Raw genomic sequence first — 23,428 nt, 5'->3', positions numbered from 1 at the left:
TTGTAAATTAAAAGTTATAAAATTACTTTAACCCTGGGACAATGTTATCTTCCTTCAAATGGATTCATGTTGCTTTTGACAGTCTTCTAGATTTCCCTAGCAAAACTGCAACCTCTAAATCCAATTTCAGAGATGACTATGAATTAAAGTTGGGTTTCAGACCATTCAAGGACCAGTTTGTTTCTGGTTGACCATTCTTCTAGGGATTAGTCCTTCTGCATCCTGACCCAAACCTGGGAGGGTTACCAGGGTTCCTCTTCCTTGGCAGGTTCTGAGTTATAGCCCTCAAAGCTATTTGCAGCTTTACTCACTTCTCAGCTTCTCAGCCACCTCTTGTGGAATTGAAAGATGCCTCTAGAAGAAAAACTTTTAAAAGTCCAAGTTCATTTTTCAGTTTTACCTCCTGACCTTATTCTCATAACTCTTCACTCCCTTGTTATCTCTCTGCTACCTTCAAACACATGTATTAAAATATATTTTTATTTATTTTTTCTAGGCATTCCTAATGGGCAGAATTAAGGTCTGAATTATCTTGTCTATATTTTTGGAAGTCCAAGTCCCCCAAAGCCAAACTTGTTTCAGTATACTATGATATTTGTAAGTATGATGACACCTTCAAAGCTCTCTATTCAAGGAGATGAAAAACCTCAAACAGATGGATTTCGTGGAATTACTAATCAGCTGCTGACTACTCAAAATATTCTAATTATATATATTAGTGTGGATTGATCAAGTCATTGAACTCTTTTAGTACAGAAATCCAGGCCACCATCCCTAAGCAATCTTCTGGTGACAAGACCTTCTCTAACCCATATTTCTACCTAAGCTAAGATTCTCAAAGCCAAGCAAAGTTTGAGATGCACATCCACACCTAAATTCATCATCCAAGGCTTTGCCCTTCTCCGCCCATGTGCAAGAGATTCCAGATCCTGAGCATCTGCCCAGTGTCAGTCTGTCCCCACCCATCCTAGACATGCTTACTTAAGGGAATCTCAGCCCACATGCTTCCTCCCTCTCCTTGAGCTCCCTCCCCACCTGTTAGTTGCAGCTCAGGATATATACGTTTAATTAATTCGGCTTTACCTCCAACCAGTAAATAGTGGGAGAAGTGTCAGATTTACATGGTGGATAAATAAGGAGGGATTTCCCAAGAGATTCTGTCCTGGTGAAAGAGGGTAACTGTAATTTTCAGCTGTGAGTAATTGTACATAATATAATCCTAAATGATTTTTCTTCTGTAATTTCATTAGAGTTTAGAAATTTAATTAGATTTTGAATCACTCTGAAATAAAGTAGCAAAACACTGAGAGACTGAGAGCAGTGGTTATTTTGTCCTTTGAGGCCACATTCTTGGTCTCAAATTGGCATGTCTTCATTAGGAGGAAGTTTGCAGAACTTCTTGATATATTATTGTCTTTCAGAATGGACTCTGAATAGGTCTTCGGAGAGCATTAGAAGAGTACACAATTATTATGCACGCTCTTCTTGAGGTTTAAGATCATCTGCCTTGCATATACTTAATAAAAATATGTCTCTAAAGTTGTTTAAGAAACTGTGGAGATAGGAAAGATGTTCCTTGAACGCCCCAATGCTGTTCCTGGATTATTAGCAACTACCTGTACATTATGATGCAGTGAGGGGCTGTTTGCTTAACTTTAATGATTATGTAAGGTTTATGGTTATTTTTATTGCTACAACATATGAACTGTCATGGTGGCTGTAATTAGAGGCAAGCTAAAGTGTTACTGTTACTGTCCTCTGGGACCAGGAGGGAATGACTTCCTTTGTATCAACTTTGCCTCTGTGCAAAAGTTGTCAAAAAAAAAAAAAAACTGTATGAACTGTTCTTACCTCAAAACAGGTTATGACAGAGAGAAAAATGAAAATAACATTAGAATTTCAGACCAACAGCTTGCACCTAACGAAGCTGCAAAAAAACCAATCTTCTGTCCCCTGAATTGTTTGCGTTTGTTTAATTCTCTGAAGGGCCATTGCCCAGATCTTTTCCCAAAGACCACCCAAGTGGCACAGGGATGGCGGAAATGCTCTGTGTCTCCAGCACCGTGCTGCTGCCTCTACCCAGGCATCTTCTCTGCATCCCAGCAGGAGGCTGAGAAACTCAGGACTGATTGGGATGTATGGAGACAAGAGCTCAGAGGCTCAGGCAGCCTGGACCGGAGATTCTGGGCTACAGAGAAAAAAGACAGAAGCAGCAGGAGATGAAATAGGTCAGACAATCCAACTACATTGTCTGTCTGAAGAAGGCTGGTGTGGATAGGAAGCTGAAGACACACTTATCAGCTCAGGAGATCTGAGCATCTTGTGGCCTGAACATGAGGATCCCTGCTGGGCAGCGGGCAAGAGGAGAGGGATTCTGGAAAAAGGAGAAGTGTGGGAGGTGCTCCTGGGAACACTCGGATTAGGGAATGGGAGCCTGGCCCCAGGGGGAGCCTAGCCACAGGCATCTCCACAAGGGCTGTCCAGAAAGACACAGCACATGGCACACAACTCCCCGGACTCCACATGTCATGCTGTGTTGTCATCCATCTTCTCCTCTGGACCGAGAGTTCTCCAAGGAGCAGGGATGTGTCCGATTCATTTTTGTTTCTGCTGCACGCACAGCAGTGCCTGGTATACAGCAGGGACTCAATAACTGTTGAATGAATGAATGAATGAATGAATGAATCAGAAAATAGCAAAGGGAAGCCAAAGTCTACACTGCAAGGTGGAATCTGAGGGAGGCCCATGGACTGTCATGCTGAGAGGGCCAGTTGGTAATTTTTAACAAGAGTTTTAAAAATAGCTGTGCTCTTTGATATGTGAACTGTATTTCTGTAGGTGTTTTATAAACACATAACCTCAAATATGGAAAATAACCCTGTGTACAAACGTCTTTACAATAGTGAAAAGTCAGAAATGACTCAGATGTTCGAAGAGGAGCAATCCAACTCACTTGACAGGATATAGAGCAACTAATAAAGTAATTTTTACAAAGTAATAACATGCAGAAGCCCATTTGGGGGGAAAACGGTGTACAAAATTTGTTTACACAGCATGCTTACAAAAATACATGGGAAAGAAAAAGGCTGTAATGAAATATAATAAAATGACAATAACAGCTGTATCTGGGCTGTATGCCTACGAGAGGATCAATGCCTCCTCCTCTCAATTTTCTGTAGTTTTCAAGGTTTTATTAATGTCACAGCAGTGGTCCCACTTCTAAAAGAGCCCTCAGCCCCAGTCCAGCTCAGTCACCACTCAACACCTGCCCCTGGCAGGACCTGCCATCTGGTGGGTCAGATGGTCCCAGGTGGGGTGTTTCCAGGAGAACCGTCCCTGGGTTCAGCTCTGCAGTGACCTCTGCCCACAGAAACCTAAATCCAACCTCGGTGGAAATGTTCAGCAGCTCTAAGTCATGGAACTGCACTAAGCTCCGTGTATTTCTCCCTTGCTTTTGAGATTTTATTTTGTTTTATTTTATGCAAGTTCCATTTGTGCCAAACTTCTGCCTTAGGTCCCAATCGGGACAATTATCTTCCACGTATCTGCATCCTGTCATTTCCACAGGAATTTAGTCCTATCACATTCTGCTCTGAGCTTTGCCTGCTTCTGAGCAGTTGGGAAGAGCTTTCTCAAGGGTCAAACATTATACTCTAGCATGGCTTTTGTGGTACAGGGGCGGCTTTATCCTTTGCTCTCCCCAGAGGTTTGTCTGGCAGATCACCTGTACTCTAAGCTGTGTGTCCTCTTCTCGGTCGTCTTTGCTGCGAGGAGCTGAGAGACACGAGCAGCTCATGATGGAGGAGCTGATGCACAGAACAAGCTCTTGAGTGGATCATGAGCTCTAATTAAAGTTGGGGGTGGGAGGGATGCTAAGGGAGGACGCAGAGCCCAGGATCAAAAATAGACAGGCAGGAGACAGCTAGCAGTGTTTGCTTAGTGGAGGAGAAGATGTCGAAAAAACAAAGGATGCTTAGCTCTGTCCTAAGCTACTGGGGCTGAGATTATAGAAGGGTCCTGGGTTTTGAAGCAGAGAATTATAGCTTTGGGTCCTGGCTGTATCCCTTACCAGCTGTGCCTAAGAGCAGGGCTCATGCTGGCCTCTTGGTGCATGCTTAGGACTTCAGTAGGCCTCTCAGTGCATGGTTAGGACCTCCACCCAGAAGCCAGCCTGCCTGGGTCCCAGACTCTGAGTTCCCATTTATATACAGTGTCACCTTGGGCCTGTCACATAACTTCCTTGGGCCTCAGTTTCTTCATCTGTAGGATCAGATTAATGAAAACAGTAAGATGTGCCTGGCACCAAATGAGCGGACAACTGCAAGGTGGCACAGCCCGTGTGTGCCACAGGCGGAGTGCTTGCTATTGAATCTAGTACAGCGTTTGGCACACACAGGAACACCTCACCCTGACTCTCCCAGCCTCAATCCTCCCTGACTTCCTGGGTGCATCAGAAGCAGACCTCATCTGTGGTTCTGTCCTTCCGAGTCCTCCTGGCCCCAAATCCGGCTGTCCTTGCTCTCGGCTTCTCAAGTGGGGTGGTTCTAGCTCCATGGTGGCCTTCCTGGAGCTGTCCAGCCTAGCTCTCATCTCCTATACCCCTACACCCCGCACCAGGTGAAAAGGGGGTTTCATGGACCGCTGCACCAGGGCTGACTACAGCCTGGGCACTAACAGCCTTCTCTCCAGACACAGACAGCAGAATGCTGGTGCCAAAGACCCTGGGTCCCAGCTAGTGTGCATCCTCACCTGGCCTTGCTTCCCCCCAACCCAACTCCTGGGCCCTGCAGTCAGGCAGCACATGGGGCTTACAGCTGGCTTTCCTCACCCAGGCTGCATGGGAGCAGAGCCCCCTCACTGGCTCTTCCCTTGTTCCCTCCATCTCTCCCATCCTTGCCCCCAGTGACAGCACAGCAGGCACACAGTGGGCAGGACACATTCTACCACTCCACTACATCCTGGCCCGTGTAGCCGCTGAGCCAGGTGAGGTGTGGAATCCAGGATTATGGACCCCCAAAACGAGCCATGAGGAAGCCAGGGCCCTTCCTGCTAGAGCTGCTGGAGTGGAAGTCCATGAGTGAACATTCTAAGAAAATTTGACCCTCAGGCCTCTGCCTCCTTCCCAAGGCTTTCACAGGAACAAACAGGGAATTATTCATTCTTCAGCATGGGTGAGGAAGCCCTTCTCCTTGGGACCCCACACTCACATTGTCTTTGCTGTTCCCCAGAAGCATTATTTATTTTATTTTGTTTTATTTTATTTTATTTTAGATGGAGTTTCACTTTCGTCACCCAGGCTGGGATGCAATGGTACAATCTCAGCTCACTGCAACCTCTGCCTCCCAAGTTCTAGTGATTCCCCTGCCTCAGCCTCCCGAGTAGCTGAAACTATAGGTGCCTGCCACCACTCCTGGCTAATTTTTGTATTTTTAGTAGAGAGGGAGTTTCACCATGTTGACCAGGCTGGTCTCGAACTCCTGGCCTCAGGTGATCCATCCGCCTTGGCCTCCTAAAGTGCTGGGATTACAGGTGTGAGCCACAGTGCCTGGCCAGAAACATCATTTATAATGGTAGCCATTAAAAATGTAAGGATGAGCAAATGAGCAGATGTTGGGCGCAACCTGATTTACCTTTTCTGAAAATCTATTTTCCCATTAGGAAGAAAATTGATAACAGTTTCAAGATAGACTTAATAGAAGCCACGCATTGAATAATTTTATTTGATCATTTTTTCTAGCATATACAAAATTACACAAAAGAAAAAAAGAAATTTATTATACAGCTCCGTGTACAAAGGGCTTGCAACTGGGGTCAGATCTTACTGCTTTTGGCCAAAACCCCATGATAGAATTTAGACTAAAGAGTGTATAAGCTGTGATCATCAGAGTGGTTCGGGGTATATTGGGGCCCCACTAGAAAGATCTTTAGCATTTCAAAGCCTGTTCATAAAAAGAGTCTTCATAGTACCCACCGTATTGATTTATCTGAGCTGTCTAAAAATCTCTTTAGCTCCGATGTTTTGAAGAGCCACTGCATAGAAAAAGTGGATCCAAAAGTGACGAGTCTGTCTGTATCAGCAGTTAGGAACCAGCCTTCTGTGGGATTGATTTCCCTGAGTGCTACTCAGAGTAACAAGGGATTCTGGGTGTGGATCTAGGACAAGAGACAATATGGGAATTCCACTCCTTTCGGGATGGAGGTGACACCGATCCTGGCCTCTAACACTGAGTTGGGTTAGGAAAAAATCTTTTGATAGTTCAAATATGTTCTACCCTTCACCTTCAAAAGCATTTTCCCCTGCAAAACTGGTTTCCGTGATGTCTCAAAACCATGAGTGCCTTCTCTGTGCTCCATCGCCCATGGGCCTGCTGACTCCCCAAGAAACTCCTGTTCATGAAAATCCCTCAGGGGATAATGCACATGCTAGTAGGGCAGGGAAGGCACTAGAGTGTGCCCAGGTCCACTGGCCTGGGGCAGGTGAGGCCTGGGGGTAGGAAAGGACCTGCCTGTATCACACCATCAATGGTGGCCTGACTCTGGTCACTCTTCTCTTAGACCCATGCCTTTTAAGCCCCACTTCAGGGTGACTTCTGCTTCTCTTCCGAGGAGGCCAATTTTTTCCTTTCAAAAGTGAATTTGATTTGAGAAAAGAGTAAAAGTTCACTTAGAGCCAAGTCTAGAAAAGGAGGCGAGCAGTCATGGGTGAAAGCCAATCAGGTTAAAGGAGTCTCAGGCCAGGCATGGTGGCTAACACCCATAACCCCAGCACTATGGGAAGCCAAGGTGAGAGGACTGCTTGAGACCAGGAGTTTGAAACCAGCCTGAGCAACATAGCGAGACCCTATCTCTAAAAATCTGGCTGGGCATGGTGGCACAGACCTGTAAACCCAGATACTCCGGAGATTGAGGTGGCAGGATCACTGAAGCTGAGGAGTTTAAAGTTACAGTGAGCTATGATAGTGCCATTGCATACCAGCCTGGGTGACAGAGCAAGACCCTGTCTCTAAAAATAAAACATTTAAAAGGGAGTCTTTCCTATGATTACCTTATGAACAGCTTATTCCCTCTGAATTTCATTTCTGTAGAGTCCACTCTTGAAAACTAGTCTGTGATGTGACTGAAATGACCAATGTGAAATAGTTCTCAGGTTTGTCACCCGCCTATCCTATCTGTCTCTCAGGATGCACCGTGTAGCAAGGTACTGCTCTCTCATCCTTCTGTCCTTTCCGTACGCAGTTCTGACCTCACCTCTGTTCATTTTCTCTCCTGAAACAGTGCCACTTAAAGAAAAACACAAGTTCGATTTGATACAGACATAGACTGTCTTACAGACAGAGACTTGCTTCCCAGATCTTTGCTCTCTAGTCTCCTTTCACCAGAGTTAGCAAATATCTAATTCCCAGAGACGCAAACCAACGATTTGAGAACTGAAAATGATCTTTGTTTCACCTCTTCGATTGATCAAATACTTGCCAAGGTCATGGAAAGAAGGCATTGAAATTAAATCAGACAGCCCCAGCTGGAATCCCGGCCTTGTCGACATCTCATGGAGAGCCAGACAGAAGGAAGGGTCCCAGGATGGAATGAAGGGAGTGTAGAAAAGGAAGTGACTTCCCACTGAGTGACAGGCACTAAGCTGGGCACCTTCACGTGCTCTGCTGTGTGGCGCATGCTGTAAGTGTCTCACTCCAGATAAGCATGGCACCTCCAGTTTGAGCCACAGCAAGCGGACAATTTCTAGCACACATGCTAACATATCCCAAGGTACAAGCCTTTGGTCTCTTTGCTTCTCTGCTTCTGAGCTTTCTCTGAAAGCACAGCATCTCACTCAGCTCATGTGCTGCCTGGAAATATGGGAACCTGTGGCTTCCTAGAGCCAGTAGACACACACTCCAAACGTGTTGGTTTTAAGCAGACAATTCTAGGTGACTCTTCTCAGAGGTTCCTGCAGAGCTGAGTCTCTGCTATCTATAGAAGCTGTCTTGCTAATACACATCTCACAGGCTTTTTGCTCCCTCACTCTCCCTACTCCCTCACTCCTACTTCCTGACATCATCTCCAAGGCTCTGCTTGGGGGGAAGCTCAAACAAAAGCAACTCCAACAAAAACAGGAAGAGCTCTGCAATCTATATTCTTAGCTGTCTTCTCAGACAGGTGAATGCTCCAGAATCGCTTGAACCCAGGATGCGGAGGTTGCAGTGAGCCAGGATCATGACACTGCACTCCAGCCTGGGTGACAGAGTGAGACTCCATCTCAGAAAAGAAAGAAGAAGGAAAGAAGGAAAGAAAGAGAGAGAGAGAGAGAAGGAAAGAAAGAAAGAAAGAATAAAGAAACGAAAAGAAAAGAAAAAGAAAGAAAGAAGAAAAGAAAGAAGAAAAAAGAGAAAGAAAGCATAGAGAGAGAGAGAGAGAGAGAGAGAGAGGAGAGGAGGAGGGATTAACAAAGAACCCCCGCAAGAATCAGCCTACCCTAGAAAGAAAAACCCCAAGCCCACCAACGCAAAAAAAAAAAAGAAAGGAAAAGAAAGGAAAGGAAAAAAGAAGGAAAAGAATGCTGTCTAGTAAAAGCCTGTTTTGTCTGCTGAGCCCCCAAATGATTTGGATGTGAATTCTGGGGAGAAGAATTTGAAGTCCCTGTGTTATCTGGTGCAGATGGGAGGAGGGAGGAGAAGAAAAAGAGAAGTGATAAGACAATGGGGACATCAGTGGAAACAGGCCAAGAATGAGCTTTGTGGAAGGCACATGGAGGGAACTTTTGAAAAAGAGGAATCAAGCAATTTAAGTTGTTTACACTGTGGTGTTCTATCTAATCTCCCTAACCCCTCTCAATCACATTTGCATGTGTTTTGTGACTTTCAGAGTAGGGACTAAGTCTCACACCTGCATCAGTGCGATGCACAGAGACCACCCCCCATGCCCCCCACCCTGCCCAAAGAAGGTAGGACCTCGAGGAAGAAATGGTGAAGAAAATGCAAGCTCCTGGGAAATCAGAATCTGGAATCATGCAAGGTTTTCATGGCAAGGGATTGGGGTGAGCCATCTGCCACCCCACTGGTGGAGCAAAGAGCTCCTCTTCCCCGCACAGCCCAGCTGAAGTCCTTCTAGTACTGCCAGGAGGCACCAGCTGAAGATATGAGGGATGGGGTTGGGAGGGCTGCAGAACTGGTCCATAGCAGGAACCAGAATCCAAATCTGGGCACCTCTGCCTCCAAAATCTGAGCTTTTCACAATGCCATGATGCTCCAAAGTAAACACATAATTTAAAAAGTCAGTGAAGGGGTTAACCTATCAATAACATCTGTCTCCTGGGCGTTTCAAGAAGGACAGTTGCCCTGGAATGGAGCATTATTTCCATGTTGTATTTCCAAGCATACTGGTAACAATTCGGCCACTTGGAGTGGCTTTTCATGCTCCCTGAACCAGCTCTGGATGTCTTCTCTATTAATTGCTGGAGGGGAAAATGAGAGTTGTAGTGTCTAGTGAATGTGGAAACGAAGACAAATGGCTGCTAAGACTATTAGTGCTGAGATGGTGAGGAGCGCACACCTCAGCTCCCACGATCTTGTTTGGACTAAACAGAATCCTCTTTCTTATGAAGTGTTTCACCAACTTGCCTGAAAAGCTGGCTCAGCAGCGGGGTCTCTCCTTGTGTGCTGCACACACCAGCCAGAGCTGTGGGTCACTCTGCTGGCACCCAGACCCACTGAGACCCTGGCTGCTCCAGTTGGAACCATTTTCCCTTCAGGCTCTCTGCACGCTACCTGATCTGTCATTATCCACGTTCACCTGCCCCGCTCACAGCATGTGTTCTGAAGGCAGGGACAAGCCTCCTCACTTAGTCAACACAACGGATAACCGGTATAGAGAGCTTCTATTCCAGACACTGTTCTAATGACTTTTAAATATTAACTAATTTGCTCCTCAAAGGAAAAAAAAAAGCAAGGAAAACCTCACTTAGGAAGTAGTGCCAACCACAAGCTGGCACTGTTAGTACTACCCATTTTCCAGATGAAATATGGAGGGATTGCTGCATTATCCTCCTTAGGTAACACAGCTGGTAGGGGAGAGGACAGCAGAGCTGGGATGTAAACCAAGGTGATCTGACTTGAGAGCTGCATCTTAGCCACTATTCTGTATCTCTAACAAGGGAGAATCAATAGTGGTGGGTGGCATTGCATCTGATACCTTCTCCACCTGTCTGAGCATGGTGATGATCTGGAAAAACTTTTCTCAACCCCAGTGACCTAGTCCATTCAGGTTGCTGTGACACCGCACCATAGGTTGGGTGGCTTACAAGCGGACATTGATTCCTCACAGTTCTGGAGGCTGGAAGTCCCAGATCAAGGCACCAACAGGTTCAGTGTGTGATGAGGTTTTGCTCTCTGATTCATAGATTATGCCTTCTAGTTGTGTCCTCACATGCTATTAATAAAAGGCGGAAGAGGGCCCCCTGAGGCTTCTTCTATAAGGGCACTAATCTCATTCATGAGGCTCCACCCTCATGACCTAGTCACTTTCCGAAGGTCCCACCTCCTAATACCATTGCCTTGGGGGGTAAGATTTCAACATATGAATCTTGGGGGACACACATTCAGATCATAGCACCAAGCCATTCCAGATCTGATAAACCTGTTTACACTCTGTAGTGGAACCCCAGAAGCAAGGGGGAGCCGAGTGGAGGGAGGTGAGATGTAAGCTCATCAGAGGGCCTATTAGGACTGGTCAGCACTGATCCAAAAGATCCAAAAGCCTCCGGTGCCATACGCCATCCTTCACCCCAACTAGAGCTCAATTTTCCAATCTCTAACGTGGGAAAAAAGGATGTCTCAAAGGAGGTTAACTGGAACAGAATAAATACTGAGAAAACCACAGCTACACACATCAAAGTAAATCTGTGGTAAATCAAAGACAAATAGAATATATTAAAGAAGTTAGAGAGGGGAGAATGTTAGATTACCTTAAGGGTCCAACCGTAAAACCAAACAGACTTCTCCATAAAAATAATGGAAGCCAGTGGGTAATGGAACCACATCTTCAAAGTTCTGAAGGAAAATCAACTACAGACCTAGAATTCCGTATCCAGCAAAAATAACAGCAAAATAAAGGTATTTTCAGGCAAACAGAGTGTATCACCAGCAGGCTGACAAGCAAGGGAAATACCAGAAGATTTTCTTCTGACAGAGGAAAATGATTCCAGATAGGAGCAGAGAGACACACAAAAAAAGAATAATGAACAACAGAAAGAGGAAATATGTGAGTAAACATAAATAATTCTTGACTGTGTAAAGCAATAATAATGATGGCTTGTGGGATTTAAATAGGTGTAGAATTGAAATGCATGACAACAAAAGCACATAAGGCAGATGGGTAAATGGAATTGAAGAATAACATCCTTACATTGCATGGGAAGTGGTAAAAATATCAGTCTACATCATGTTAGTAAGTCAGTGATGCCTATTGCAATCTCCAGGATAACCTTTAAAATTAGTAAAATAATACCTAAGAAACTTGCTAGTAAAGGAGAAAGAATGGAAGAATTAAAAATAATTATAATCCAAAGGAAGCAAGAAAGAAGAGAAAATAGAACATGAAGCAGGCAGAAATAGCAAAGAGTGACAAAAGGGGTAATTATAGACGTAAATATCTCTGCACATGCAGTAAGTTTAAACATAATATATATTTCAATAAAAGACATAGATCATTAGAATGGAAGGAAATAACTACTTACAAAAGACACACTTTGGATGATTCAGAACAGTTTAAAATAAAATGTTGAAAAAGACACAGAGGATCTCTAAATGCATATTAAGTGAAAGAAGTCAGTCTGAAAAAGCTGCATACTCTATTATTCCACCTATATGACATTCTGGAAAAGGAAAGCTATGGAAACAGTAAAAAGATCAGTGGTTGCCAAGGGCTGCGGGGAGGGAGGAATGAATAGGCAGAGCACAGACAATTTCAAGAATTTTTAGGGCAGTGAAACTATCCTTTATGATACTATGATGGTGCATATATGTCATTGTATATTTATCAAAACCCACAGAAGGTAAAACACCAAGAGTGAACCCTAATATGAACTATGGACTCTGGGTAATAACGATGTATCATTGTAGTCCATCAATTGTAACAAATGTGTAATTTGTCTTTGACAATTATAACAAATGCACAATTTGTTGTTGATAATTACAATAAATGCACCATTGTGGCAATGTTGAGAATGCATGAGTTGAGGAAAGGGTGTGTGTGAAATCTCTGTATCTTCTCAATTTTACTGTGAACCTGAAATTGCTCTAAAAATAAATAAATAAATAAAGTTAATGGAAAATGATGTGTCAGGCAAATATGAAGTTAAAATAAAAGTTGAAGTTGTATTAATATCAGACTTTGAGGCAAGAAGCATTATTAGAAATAAAGAGGGACATTTCATAATAAGAAAAGTTTCACCAGAAAGATGAAATAATACTAAAATTTTACATTTAACAACATAGCCTCAATACATGTACAAGAATAATTCACAAAACTAAAATGGAAATAGGCAAATCCACCCTGGCTGGAGTGCAGGTTTGTGATCACGACCACGACCCACTGCAGCCTCTCAACCTCCCTAGGCTCGGGTGATCCCTCCCATCTCAGCCCCACACTGGGTAGCTGAAACTATAGGAGATCGAGAGAGACAGAGACAGAGAGAGAGAGGAGATACCAAAGTCTTACCTTGCTCACTTTCACTTGTTTGTTGTTATTGTCGTTTATTATTTGTTGTTATGTTTACTGTTGGTTGGTTAGTTTATTTATTTTGAGACAGGGTCACTCAACCTTTTGGGCTCAAGCCATCCTCCTACCACCAGTCCCCCACCCCTACTCCAGAAGCTGGGACTGCAGGAACATGCCACCACACTGGTTTACATTTTTATTTTTTAATGTTTTGTGTGTCGTGTGTGTGTGTGTGCGTGTGTGTGTGTGTGTGTGAAGATGGGGTTCCGGGTTCCACCATGTTGCCCTCGCTGGTCTTGAACTTCCTGTGTTGTTTTTCTAGCCCTACTTTCAGTTTGTTTCTACAGTACTTACTTGGAGTTGCTGTTGTTTTACTTCTTTGTTCTTTTCTCTCTCTCTCTCTCTCTCTCTCTCTCTCCCTCTTTTTGTTTTTGTTTTAGTTTTTATTTCCCTGCGCTCCTTTCTGCACGCCGAAGTTTGAAACATCTCCCTCAGTAACTGGCAAAGCAAGGAGATCATAAAATTCAGTAAGAACATAGAAGACTGAACATCACAGGTAAAAAAAATTACTCAATTGGCTAATATAGAATATGTCACCCAGTATTTTAGAACTGTTCCCAACCTAGGCTTGAAGTGGGGAGAGAAGGGAGTGCTTATAGGAAGGACGGTTGCCTTTAGAAAGGCAGCAAGCTCAGGACAACTGCTAGGAGGGATCTGAGAGCTGACATCCCAACCTCGCTCTTTTCCCACTCAGGGCTCTCCATTGGTCAAGTCAATGAAGACCACTGGTACAATCCCTACACTTCAGCCTCCCTGGGCAGAGAGTAGTGGAGAAGGGTGGGCAAGACAAATGGGGGTGGAGGCGAAGGAAAGTTGCCAAGCACAGGTGTGCAAAAGGAAACTTTCTTTTCTACCACTCAATGTAATTTTTGATTCCCTACCCCATCCTATCTTTTATACCACTTAATTGATTCATTTTCCTATAAATTCAGTCTTTGTATGATTTCTCTTCACTTAAGATTTAAAACTCATTTATATCAGGATTTTTCCCTTTTGAGGAATTCTTCCCTTTTCATGGCTTTTCATTGCTCCAGGTGCTGATGCTAAACTCTGAAGTTTATACAGCAACAGAGGAGAGAAAAGGAGGAAGATGCCCTCTTCTTAGTTTCCATCTCTATCAGGTCTCCGGTGACCTCATGCACCTCAGTTTGGAGGGTCTTTGCAGACCCATGTGGAGGGAATGGGGAGAGTCAGAGACTGGATTACATCCCCTTTCAAGGATTTCCCAGTGCGCACTCATACAGTAGCACTTGGACCCAGAGTCTGGCCTCTGTGTTCTCTGGTTCCGTGTGACAAGTGCCACTGCAGCTCAGGGCAACCCCATATCATGGACATGGCACAGAAGAAAAGGATGCTGGTGAGTGTCTCATGAGTCCCCCTTACAGTGCCCTGCCTAAGGTGAACAATTGGTTCCACTTCTTGCATCCTCAGTCTCATCCCCACTCACCTTCTGAAGGTTTTAATTTCTTCTGCCACCCTTTTCTCTACTACCGCATCAGCCTCTCCCCTCTGCTGGATCACCCAACAGCACACGTGCTCTAGGGGTTCATCTGAAAGCCAATAAGAATCCCCTTGGTTTTCCTCCTTCTCTCCGCTACTGCCCCATTTTTCCACTCCATATCAGCAAAACCTCTCTCTAAGGCCATCAACACTGGCTCTACACTGGCTCGCCTGCTCTGCTCTCTTCAACTCACTCCAGGTGGGCATGCATCTCTGTTGCTTTACTGAAATTCCTTTTGTCAGTGTCACCATAAACCTGGCTAGAGTCAAATCTTTGTATTGCCTCCTGAACGGCACAGTGGCCACAGCTCTTTCTTGGGCACAGCCTCTCTTGGCTCCTGTAAACACCACCCTCTCCTTGTTTTCCTCCTCTCCCTCGAAGCTCTCCTCTCAGCCTCATTGGCTGTCTTCCTCTGTTACCACCAACCTATGAACATTAGCACCAAAGCATATTTCTGGTCTTTCTTCTCCAAGTCTCACCTATACTTTCCTCCAAATGTTACTGGTTCTCATATTTACTCACAAGCCAATCCCCACTTCCAGCCTGCAAAGCTCCTTACCCAACTGCCTTTCTGATCTCTCCACTTGCATCTCCAGCTGGCATCTGAAACCTAGCAGGATGAAAATAGAATTTCTGGCTGGCCCCTTCCCTGCAGCCTGTCTCTTGACCTAATTATCCACCCAGCTAGCTTCTCCCACCCCTAATTTGGGAGGTGCACACATTGATCCCGTCTCCTTAATGCACCATGCTTGAGCATCACAACAGACCCCATAGCTGGCATCTTCATGGTGACCTCCCTGGTCCAAGTCATCACCCCCTCTCACTGGAGCTATTTCAATACCTCAATATCTTCAACTCCTCTCCTGGCTCCTCTCCTTCCCCTCTATGATCTCTTCTCCATCCAGCAACCACAGTAATGCATAAACATATCAGAAACATGAAGCAGCTCATGTTACTCCCCTGCACAAATGCTTCAACACTCTCTGTGTAGTCTTAGTATAAAATTCAAACTCTATGCCAGGTCTTCTTTATATACTTATTTTTTCAGTGATGGTCAAACCTTGAACTCTTATTTCATATCTCAAAAACCACAAATAAGCTAACAAATAAATAAATAATCTGAGCATACTCATATTTAATTTGAATTCTAAAAGCTTCACTGATGGACTTGAATGAGTTATCTCCCAATACATGTGACGAATGTGGTTAATTTGTCATTTTGATTTTAGCCAGCCAAATCTTATCTAGTATCAACATGAGCATCAAGTTTCACAAAACTAAAGCCAAAATGATTGTTTTAAACTGTCCCAGTTGCAAGACTCTATGTGCATTCTCTCATATCAAAATTTCTCATAAGTAGCAGAGTACCTGTAGTGGGAAAGGTATTTATGGGGCAACGATTAAATGGAAAGTTGAGGCTGGGAGGGAAGAGAACTTGCCCAAGGGCAGGTGACCAACAGATAGCAGAGTTGGGGTGCAACCTCAGGTCTGTAGAATTCTAAGGCTCCATGGGTTTCTGAAGCTGGTCATGGTCACCACTGCAACAGCTGAGCTCTTTACTCTGCAGCAGGCACAGTGCCAGGGGCTTTGCAACCATATGCCATTTAGTCCTCATGACAGCTCAATGTGGTGTGGACTATCATTACCACCATTTGCTCACAGGGCAACTGAGGGTAAGGACTATATTAATTGCCCAAGTCAAACAGCAGTAAATAGTGGGGCCAGGATTTGAACTGACATCTATGTGCTGCTACCAACCATATTCAAAAGCATGCCCCTATCCTGTCACCCCTACAGCTCTGGGACCTCAAAAGAAACAAGCTTTATTCCCTGGGAGTACAAGACAGTTTGGGGCTGGCAGAAAGAATGGCACATGGGATGGCCTCTGGCCAGGACAGTGGGGTTTCAACCAGTCAGAGGAACCCCATCAGAGCAGCTCGGGAAGACCCAGCTAGGGAGCCAGGACTGGAACCTTGATAGTTCAGCATTTCTCTTCCCATCTTCCCTTCTAGCTTTGAGGCTATGGGAGTCTTCTGAAGCATCTTTCAGTCTGGGGAGAAGCTTGAGGTCACTAGTCCTCAGCCCCCTGCCCCTAAGATAAATAGTCATCTGTTCTCACCTATGCTAGCCCCCCAGAGTGGAGATGTCATGAGACTTCTGCCACCTGATGCAGGTGACTTCTTTCTGTCATGATACAAAACCCCCTTAGGATCCCACAGCTCTGTGCCCCTCCTGCAGCATAAGAATGTCTTTCTGCTCTCTCACTAAACACCATGGCCCAGGAAGCTGATTGTGAGCCTCAGAGCAACCAGTGAGGGTAGTGCTTGAAGGTCAGACCATCACTGTCATGAGCAGCCAGATGGTTAGGTACATGGGCTCAGGCAGGGTAGATGCAAGGACAATTCAGAGAACCCTGGGAGGACATCATGCCTGTGTTTGTAGGTTCCTGTCATTCTGTCTAGCTCTGGTACCTGCCTCCATACCCCATGTGCTGTTTGTGGGGTGTCCTCAGGTCACAGCATTAATGCAATGACTCCCTAGCATGCTGTGTACCCTTGGAAAGTCACTGCATTCTCCTGCTTCCTTGTTTATAAATGGGATAGGTGGCCAACATACTTCTCCAGACCTTCTGGCCACATTTGACATACCATGTTCTCCTGAAGCCCTGTCACTTCCTCCTTAGAGAGACGTGATGAACACCAGAATCACGGACTATCAGGGGATCTGTGTGGGTTTGCTGGAGTTGCTGCCTTACTAAGTGGCTCTGGGCAGACTAATGTCTATCTCAGAGCCCCAGTGTGACAAGGTGATTTCTAAAGGAAGGCCCTTCTAGTCTTAAGATTAGGTGACTGTGTTACTCCATTCTTGCATTGCTATAAAGAAATACCTGAGACTAAATAATTTACAAAGAAAGCGGTTTTAATTGGCTCATGGTTCTGCAGGTTATACAGGAAGCATGGCACCAGCATCTGCTCAGCTTCTGGTGGAGCCTCAGGAAGCTTTTACTCATGGTGGAAGCTGAAGTGGAAGTAGGTATGTCACATGGTGAGAGAGACAGCAAGGACCGGGGAGGTGCAATGCTCTTTTAAACAACCAGTTCTCACGTGAACTCAGAGTGAGAACACACTCATTACCAAGGGCATGGTGCTAAGCCATTCATGAGGGATCCGCCTCCATAATCCAACACCTCCCACTAGGCTCCACTTCTAACATTGGGGATTATGTTTCAACATGAGATGTGGAGGGAACAAACATCTAAACTATATCATTCCACCTCTGGCCTCCTAAATTTCATACCTTCTCGTATTGCAAAATACGATCGTCCTTTCCTAATTGTCCTTAAAAATCTTATCAAAATCCAAAGTCAAAAGTCTTGTCTGAGACTCAGCTCCTTCCACCTCTGAGCCTGTAAAATCAAAACAAATTATTTACTTTCAAGATACAATAGTGATACAGGCACTGAGTAAACATTCCAATACCAAAAGGGAGAAATTGGCCTGAAGGAAGGGGCAAGAAGCCCCATGTAAGTCCAAAACCCAGCAGGGCAGACATAAAACCTTAAAGTCCCAAAATAACGCTTGACTCCATATCCCATATCTTGGGCACACTGGCGCAAGGGGTGGGCTCCCAAGGCCTTGGGAAACCCTGCCCCTACAGCTTCCGTGGGCACAGTCTGTGTGACTGTGACTGCTCTCATGGGTTTAAGTGCCTGCAGTTTTTCCAGGCTTCGGGTGCAAGCTGCTGGTGGCTCTAACATTCTCAGCTCTGGAGAGCAGCAGCCCCTTTCCCACAGCTCCACTATGCAGTGCCCTGGTGGGGACTTTGTTCGGGTCCAACTCCACATTTTCCCTTGGCGTTGCCCTAGTAGAGTATCTTTGTGGGGGCTCTGCCCCTGTGGCAGGCTTCTCTCCGGGCACCCAGGTTTTCCCATAAGTACTCTGAAATCTAGGGGGAAGCTGCCAAACCTCCTTCATTCTTGCTTTCTTCACTCTTGCAGGCGTAACACCACATGAAAGCTGCCAAAGTTTGTGGTTTGTGCCCTCTGGAGCAGCAGTCTGAGCTGTACCTGGACCCCTTTGAACTGAGGCTAGAGACAGGGCAGCTGGGATGTGGGTAGCAGTGTCCCAAGACTGCTCATGGCAGTGGGAACCTGGGCCTGGCCCTTGAAACCATTCTTTCCTCCTAGGCCTCAGGGCCTGGGATTGGAGGCTGTCTCTAAGATCTCTGAAATGCCTTTGAGGGCTTTTTACCGTTGTCTTGGATATTAGCACTTGGCTCCCTCTTAATTGTACACATCTCTCTAGCAAGTGGTTACTCCAAAGGCTGCTTGGATTCCTTCTCTGCCACAGGGCCAGGCTGTACATTTTCCAAACTTTCATACTCTGCTTCCCTTTTAAATACAATTTCCAACTATAAGCCATTCCTTTGTTCCTATATCTGATCACATGTTATTAGAAGTAGCCAGGCCATATCTTGAATGTTTTGGTGCTTAGAAATTTCTTCCACCAGATATACTAAGTCATCACTCTTAAGTTCCAACTTCCACAGATCCCTAGACATGAACACAATGCAGCCAAGCTCTTTGCTAAGGCATTACAGGGATGACTTTTACTCCGGTTCCCAATAACTTTCTCATTTTCATCTAAGACCTCCTCAGCCTGAACTTCACTCTCCACATCACTATCAACATTTTGATCACAACCATGTAGCCAGCTTCTAAGAAATCCCAAACTTTTCCTCATCTTCCTGACTTCTTCTGGGCCTTCCAAACTCTTCCAACCTCTGTTCATTAACCAGTTCCAAAGCCACTTCCACATTCTCAGGTATCATTATAGCAATGTCCCAATCCTTGGTATCAATTTTCTGTGTTAGTTCATTCTTACATTCTTGCATTGCTATAAAGAAATACCTGAGGCGGGGTGATTTATAAAGAAAAGAAATTTAGTTGGCTCATGGATCTATAGGTTGTACAGGAAGCATGGTGCTGGCATCTGTGGCCGAGAAAATATGACTGTAACAATATGATACAGATGTTCCTCAACTTATGATGGAGTTATATCTCAATAAAACCATCTAAGTTGAAAAATACTGTAAGTCAAAAATGCCTTTAGGCTGGGTGTGGTAGTGCATATCTGTAATCCCAGTACTTTGGGAGGCCAAGGCGGGTGGATCACTTGAGGTCAGGAGCTCAAGACCAGCCTGGCCAACATGACGAAACTTCATCTCTACTAAAAAGTACAAAAATAAGCTGGGAATGGTGGCACATGCCTGTAATCCTAGCTGCTTTGGAGGGTGAGGCACAAGAATCTCTTGAACCTGTGAGGTCAAGGCTGCAGTGGGCCATGATCACACCACTGCACTCCAGCTTGGGCAACACAATGAGACTGCGTCTCAAAAAAAAAAAAATGTGTTTAATTTACCTAACCTACTGCACATCATAGTCCAGCCTAGCCTAGTTGAACGTGCTCAGAACACTTACATCAGCCCATGGTTGGGCAAAATCATCTAACAAAAAAAACATATTTTATAATAAAGTGTTGAATATCTCATGTAAAAGTATCATACTGCTTATCACTAGCCCAGGAAAAGATCAAAATTCAAAATTCGAAGTACTGTTTCTACTGAATACATGTGGCTTTTGCACCATCATAAAGTCAAAAAATCTTACATCAAATCATCTTCAATCAGGGACCATCTGTACTTGATAAGGTTCCTCTAGCCAAAAATCTATGAGCACCAAATCTAAAAGTGGTGGCCTACTGACTTGGCAGCTTCCCGTTCTGGAGGTTATGATCTCATGGGACCATGAGATTATCAGCAAGAAGAGAGCCCCACCGATTGTTGAAATTTTCCCTAGGTGGGCTCCTATACAAACACCAAGGAAAAATTTCGGGCAGCCCCACTATGTTACTGCCGCTTCCTGATAACACCAGAGGGCTCCTAAAATAGTTCTCAAGTAGATGTTGTGACTGTCAGATATGTAAAGCAAAGGGTAACAGGCAAAATATGCTGGACCTGGGAGCTCAGTGCTGAGAGGGTGGGCAAGGAGTGGTCAGACACAGGCTGCCCTGGAGCCAGCAGGATTTAGCTCAGAGGAGCCTCCAGGAAACGAATACTGCAGCTTCCAACCAGGTCTCCTTCCATGCAGCCAAGACTGCGGGTCGCACACAGTGGCCAAGGGACAGCTCAGGGCCATCTCTAGCTGACAGGCTCAGTGTCACTTCAGTCCATGCCCAAGCTCTCCCCAAGAGAGCCCACTCTGTCTCCAGCACCACTGCTCCCAGCTCCAAACAGTCCTCCCTCTCCGAAGTGGGGAAAGCCTGGGAGCTCTTCCTCTTTATCAGCCCTGCATCTTCTGCTGTGCTGCTGACCAAGACACTCTCTTCCTGCTGATTGTGATGTGTTTGTGGAAATCCACTGGTTTCTGCTGTATCATGACATTCTATTCCTACCAAGCCAACATGACATGCAAAACATTTCCAAACATGCATAACCATACACAGACTTTCTCACAAGATTTATCTTCTGGACACATTACTTAAACTAACAAGACCTCCCCTTTTTCTCCTTTTCAGTGCTGGCCACTGCCCCCGGGTGGTTTTCTGCCTTCCCCCCACAAGCTGCAGAAGAAAGTTGGTGGGACTTGAACTTGAAGCCTGCAACTCCAGTGTGACCAGCTCCAATGGATCAGTCACATTAGCAACTCTTTGGGTCAGAGAGATACACAGAGCCCCACTCTACCAGGGAAGTCAACAGGGGCTCAGCAACTGACCCAGGTCGGCTGTGGGTCCAGGCCTTTCTATCAATCCCAGTCCTTTTCCACTGCAGGAGACTGCCCCACTCTTATTCTTAGAAGAGACCTTGCAAAGTATTTAGGGTAAAATGCCTATCATTGAAATATTTATTTTAAAAAATATATAGAAAATATATAGAGAGATAAAGAGAGAGAGAGAGAGTCCCTGTGCAACAGAGTGAGGCTACTTTGCGGGTGATGAGGTGCTGCAGTTGCAGTCGAGAGGGTAAGGCCTGACCTATGGTGCAATAACAAGAAAGGTGAGAAAGGGGTTGAATGCAGGGCATGAAGGAGGAGGAGTGGGCACTGGCTTGAGTGAGTGGAAGATGGTGAGGCCATTTATTTTGAATGGAAACACAGGAAAAGAAGGAGGTGTGGCCATTCTCTTTGTCTTGAGCCTTCGCCCTCTGTGATGTGGGATCCCCAGGCAGAGTTTAGGCGAAAGCTCTAGTTTTCCAACAACAATTCCAGGGGTATCAGACCATCAGAGGGAAGATGTTGGATGGGTAGCCTAAAAGCATAAAAAGCAAAGATGGGACAAGGGGATGGCCTGAAGACCAACATTCAGAAATAAGGCTGGCAAAAGGCCAACAGAGGTGACTGAGATGGGATGGTCCAGGAGGTTGGAGGGGAGTTGGGAGAAGGTGCCTTGGAAAGCAAGAAGCGAGGGCTGCCCAGTGAGTGTTGAATGCAGTGGAGAAGTCAAGTAGCACAGGGTTGAAATGTGTCCCCTGACCACTGAAGTGGTTCCCCGTGGGGATTTCTTTTCTTGGTAAGAACAGGTTCACTGGGGTGGGGAGATGGAAGTAAGACTTCAGTGAGCTAGAGAGCACGTGGAAGGAGATTAGGGATGATGAGGAAGTCCACAACCCTCACAAGAAGCTGCCTGCGAAACAGGAGTGAAGGGAATTTGCCAGAGACTAGAGGGGTTAATGGGGGAGCAGGGGGTCCTGTCACACCTCTGCTGAAAAACACATTAACCCCGGAGATCCTGAACCTGCTAGTGGAACAGGACTCAGGATGGCCCAGACCTCCTCAGAAAAAAAGGGGAAGAGCCAGAACAGGACGGTGTTGGAACCGGTGCGTGTGGGGAGGCACAGTCAGATGGGGCTGCCTCAGGTCTCAGATCTGATCGACTGTCCTGGTGTCTGAGTGTCCCCCAGTGGGGTTACAGCTCCTCAGGTCTCTGAGTATCCAGGCATATTTTCCTACAGCTCCCTGGTCATTTCCATGCTGTTGGTTTAACTTCGCCACTTAGAGGAATATAGAGTTTGGCAAGAAAGTCTCTTGGTTTCCTCTGTAAGAACTGCAGTGGTAGATTGGAAATCTGCCCTGTATGTCCCACAAGACAGCAGAAAAGTAGCCGACATTGTGGGGCTGTGGCGTAAATCTGCAGAGCAGCCATCCTGGGCCAAGTGTGCAGGGTACAGTGCACAGGTGCTGGCTTAGGGTGGAGTTCTGGGGCCCAGGGCAGTCCTCAGAGTCCAAACCCTCCTGGGGGCACTGCTACGTCTCTAAGCTGCATGGACATGGTCAGGATGCATGGGCACATTCAACAAGGCAAAGAGAGCCCTGGGGTGAAGCTTTGACAACCTGAGAAAGTTCTTGGCGAGAAAGCCTAGGTTAAGGACTCTGTACCTCAGGAGAATATTCTGGAATCCCAGCTGCTGGGATCTAGGGTAAAGAAATAGAGCTTGCAGCCAATAGCTGCCAGGGAAGACCACAAGGTGGAAGGGGAAAGGACTGTCACCTGCACAGTCAGCCCGGGCATCTGCTGTCCGGCTGAGTGCTGGGCCCCACTCCTCAGCCATGGGGATCCAGGCCCTCAATGGGGCCTTCCCACCTTCCTCTCAGAAATGCCTTGCAGGAGGCCAAGGAGCCATTTTCAAAAAGGCAAGAAGTACCAGGTAGCCTGGAGCAACCTGCTGGGTTTCTGAGGGCAAGAAGCTCCTTCCGCTACCATAGCAAAGCCATTTGGTTTAAAATCCTCGTAAAAGCAACAATGCTCATTTCCTATATTGGGCTGTATTTCCTAATTACCATCCCAGAGGGAAACCTAGGGAGAAGGAAGGCAGAGAAGCCAGCCTCACAGCCTTCATTTGTACATTTAAATAAAGTGTGATTAAAAAGTACACCCTGCACATTTCCTGAAACACACCTACCTTTGGCGGATGCTTCTGATCAACACAAAATGGAATCGCTTGAAAAAATTATTACTTCAGCTTGAAAGTAATTGCCACTTATTTTGTTTATAAGGCAAGCTCTGCTGGTGACATCAGATTAAACTTAACTGCATCCTGTTTTGATGCTAACTAATATTTGCCCTAATACTAAGCATAAATAAGTAGGAATTTCTCCTGAGA

General features: G+C 45.5%; 1 long non-coding RNA gene across 1 annotated transcript; it reads left to right on the top strand.

Moving 5' to 3' along the window:
- Positions 1 to 13,078: 13,078 nt before the first annotated feature.
- Positions 13,079 to 23,195, top strand: LOC115900428. Its single transcript, XR_004060097.1, has 3 exons — positions 13,079 to 13,267; positions 13,806 to 14,128; positions 20,848 to 23,195. It is a non-coding gene; the product is annotated as an uncharacterized LOC115900428 (long non-coding RNA).
- Positions 23,196 to 23,428: the final 233 nt, after the last annotated feature.

This window comes from Rhinopithecus roxellana, chromosome 11 (genome assembly GCF_007565055.1).
Source record: "Rhinopithecus roxellana isolate Shanxi Qingling chromosome 11, ASM756505v1, whole genome shotgun sequence".
NCBI lineage: Eukaryota > Metazoa > Chordata > Mammalia > Primates > Cercopithecidae > Rhinopithecus > Rhinopithecus roxellana.
The sequence above is the reverse complement of the archived record's forward strand: the minus strand, read 5'-3'. Positions and strand labels throughout refer to the sequence as shown.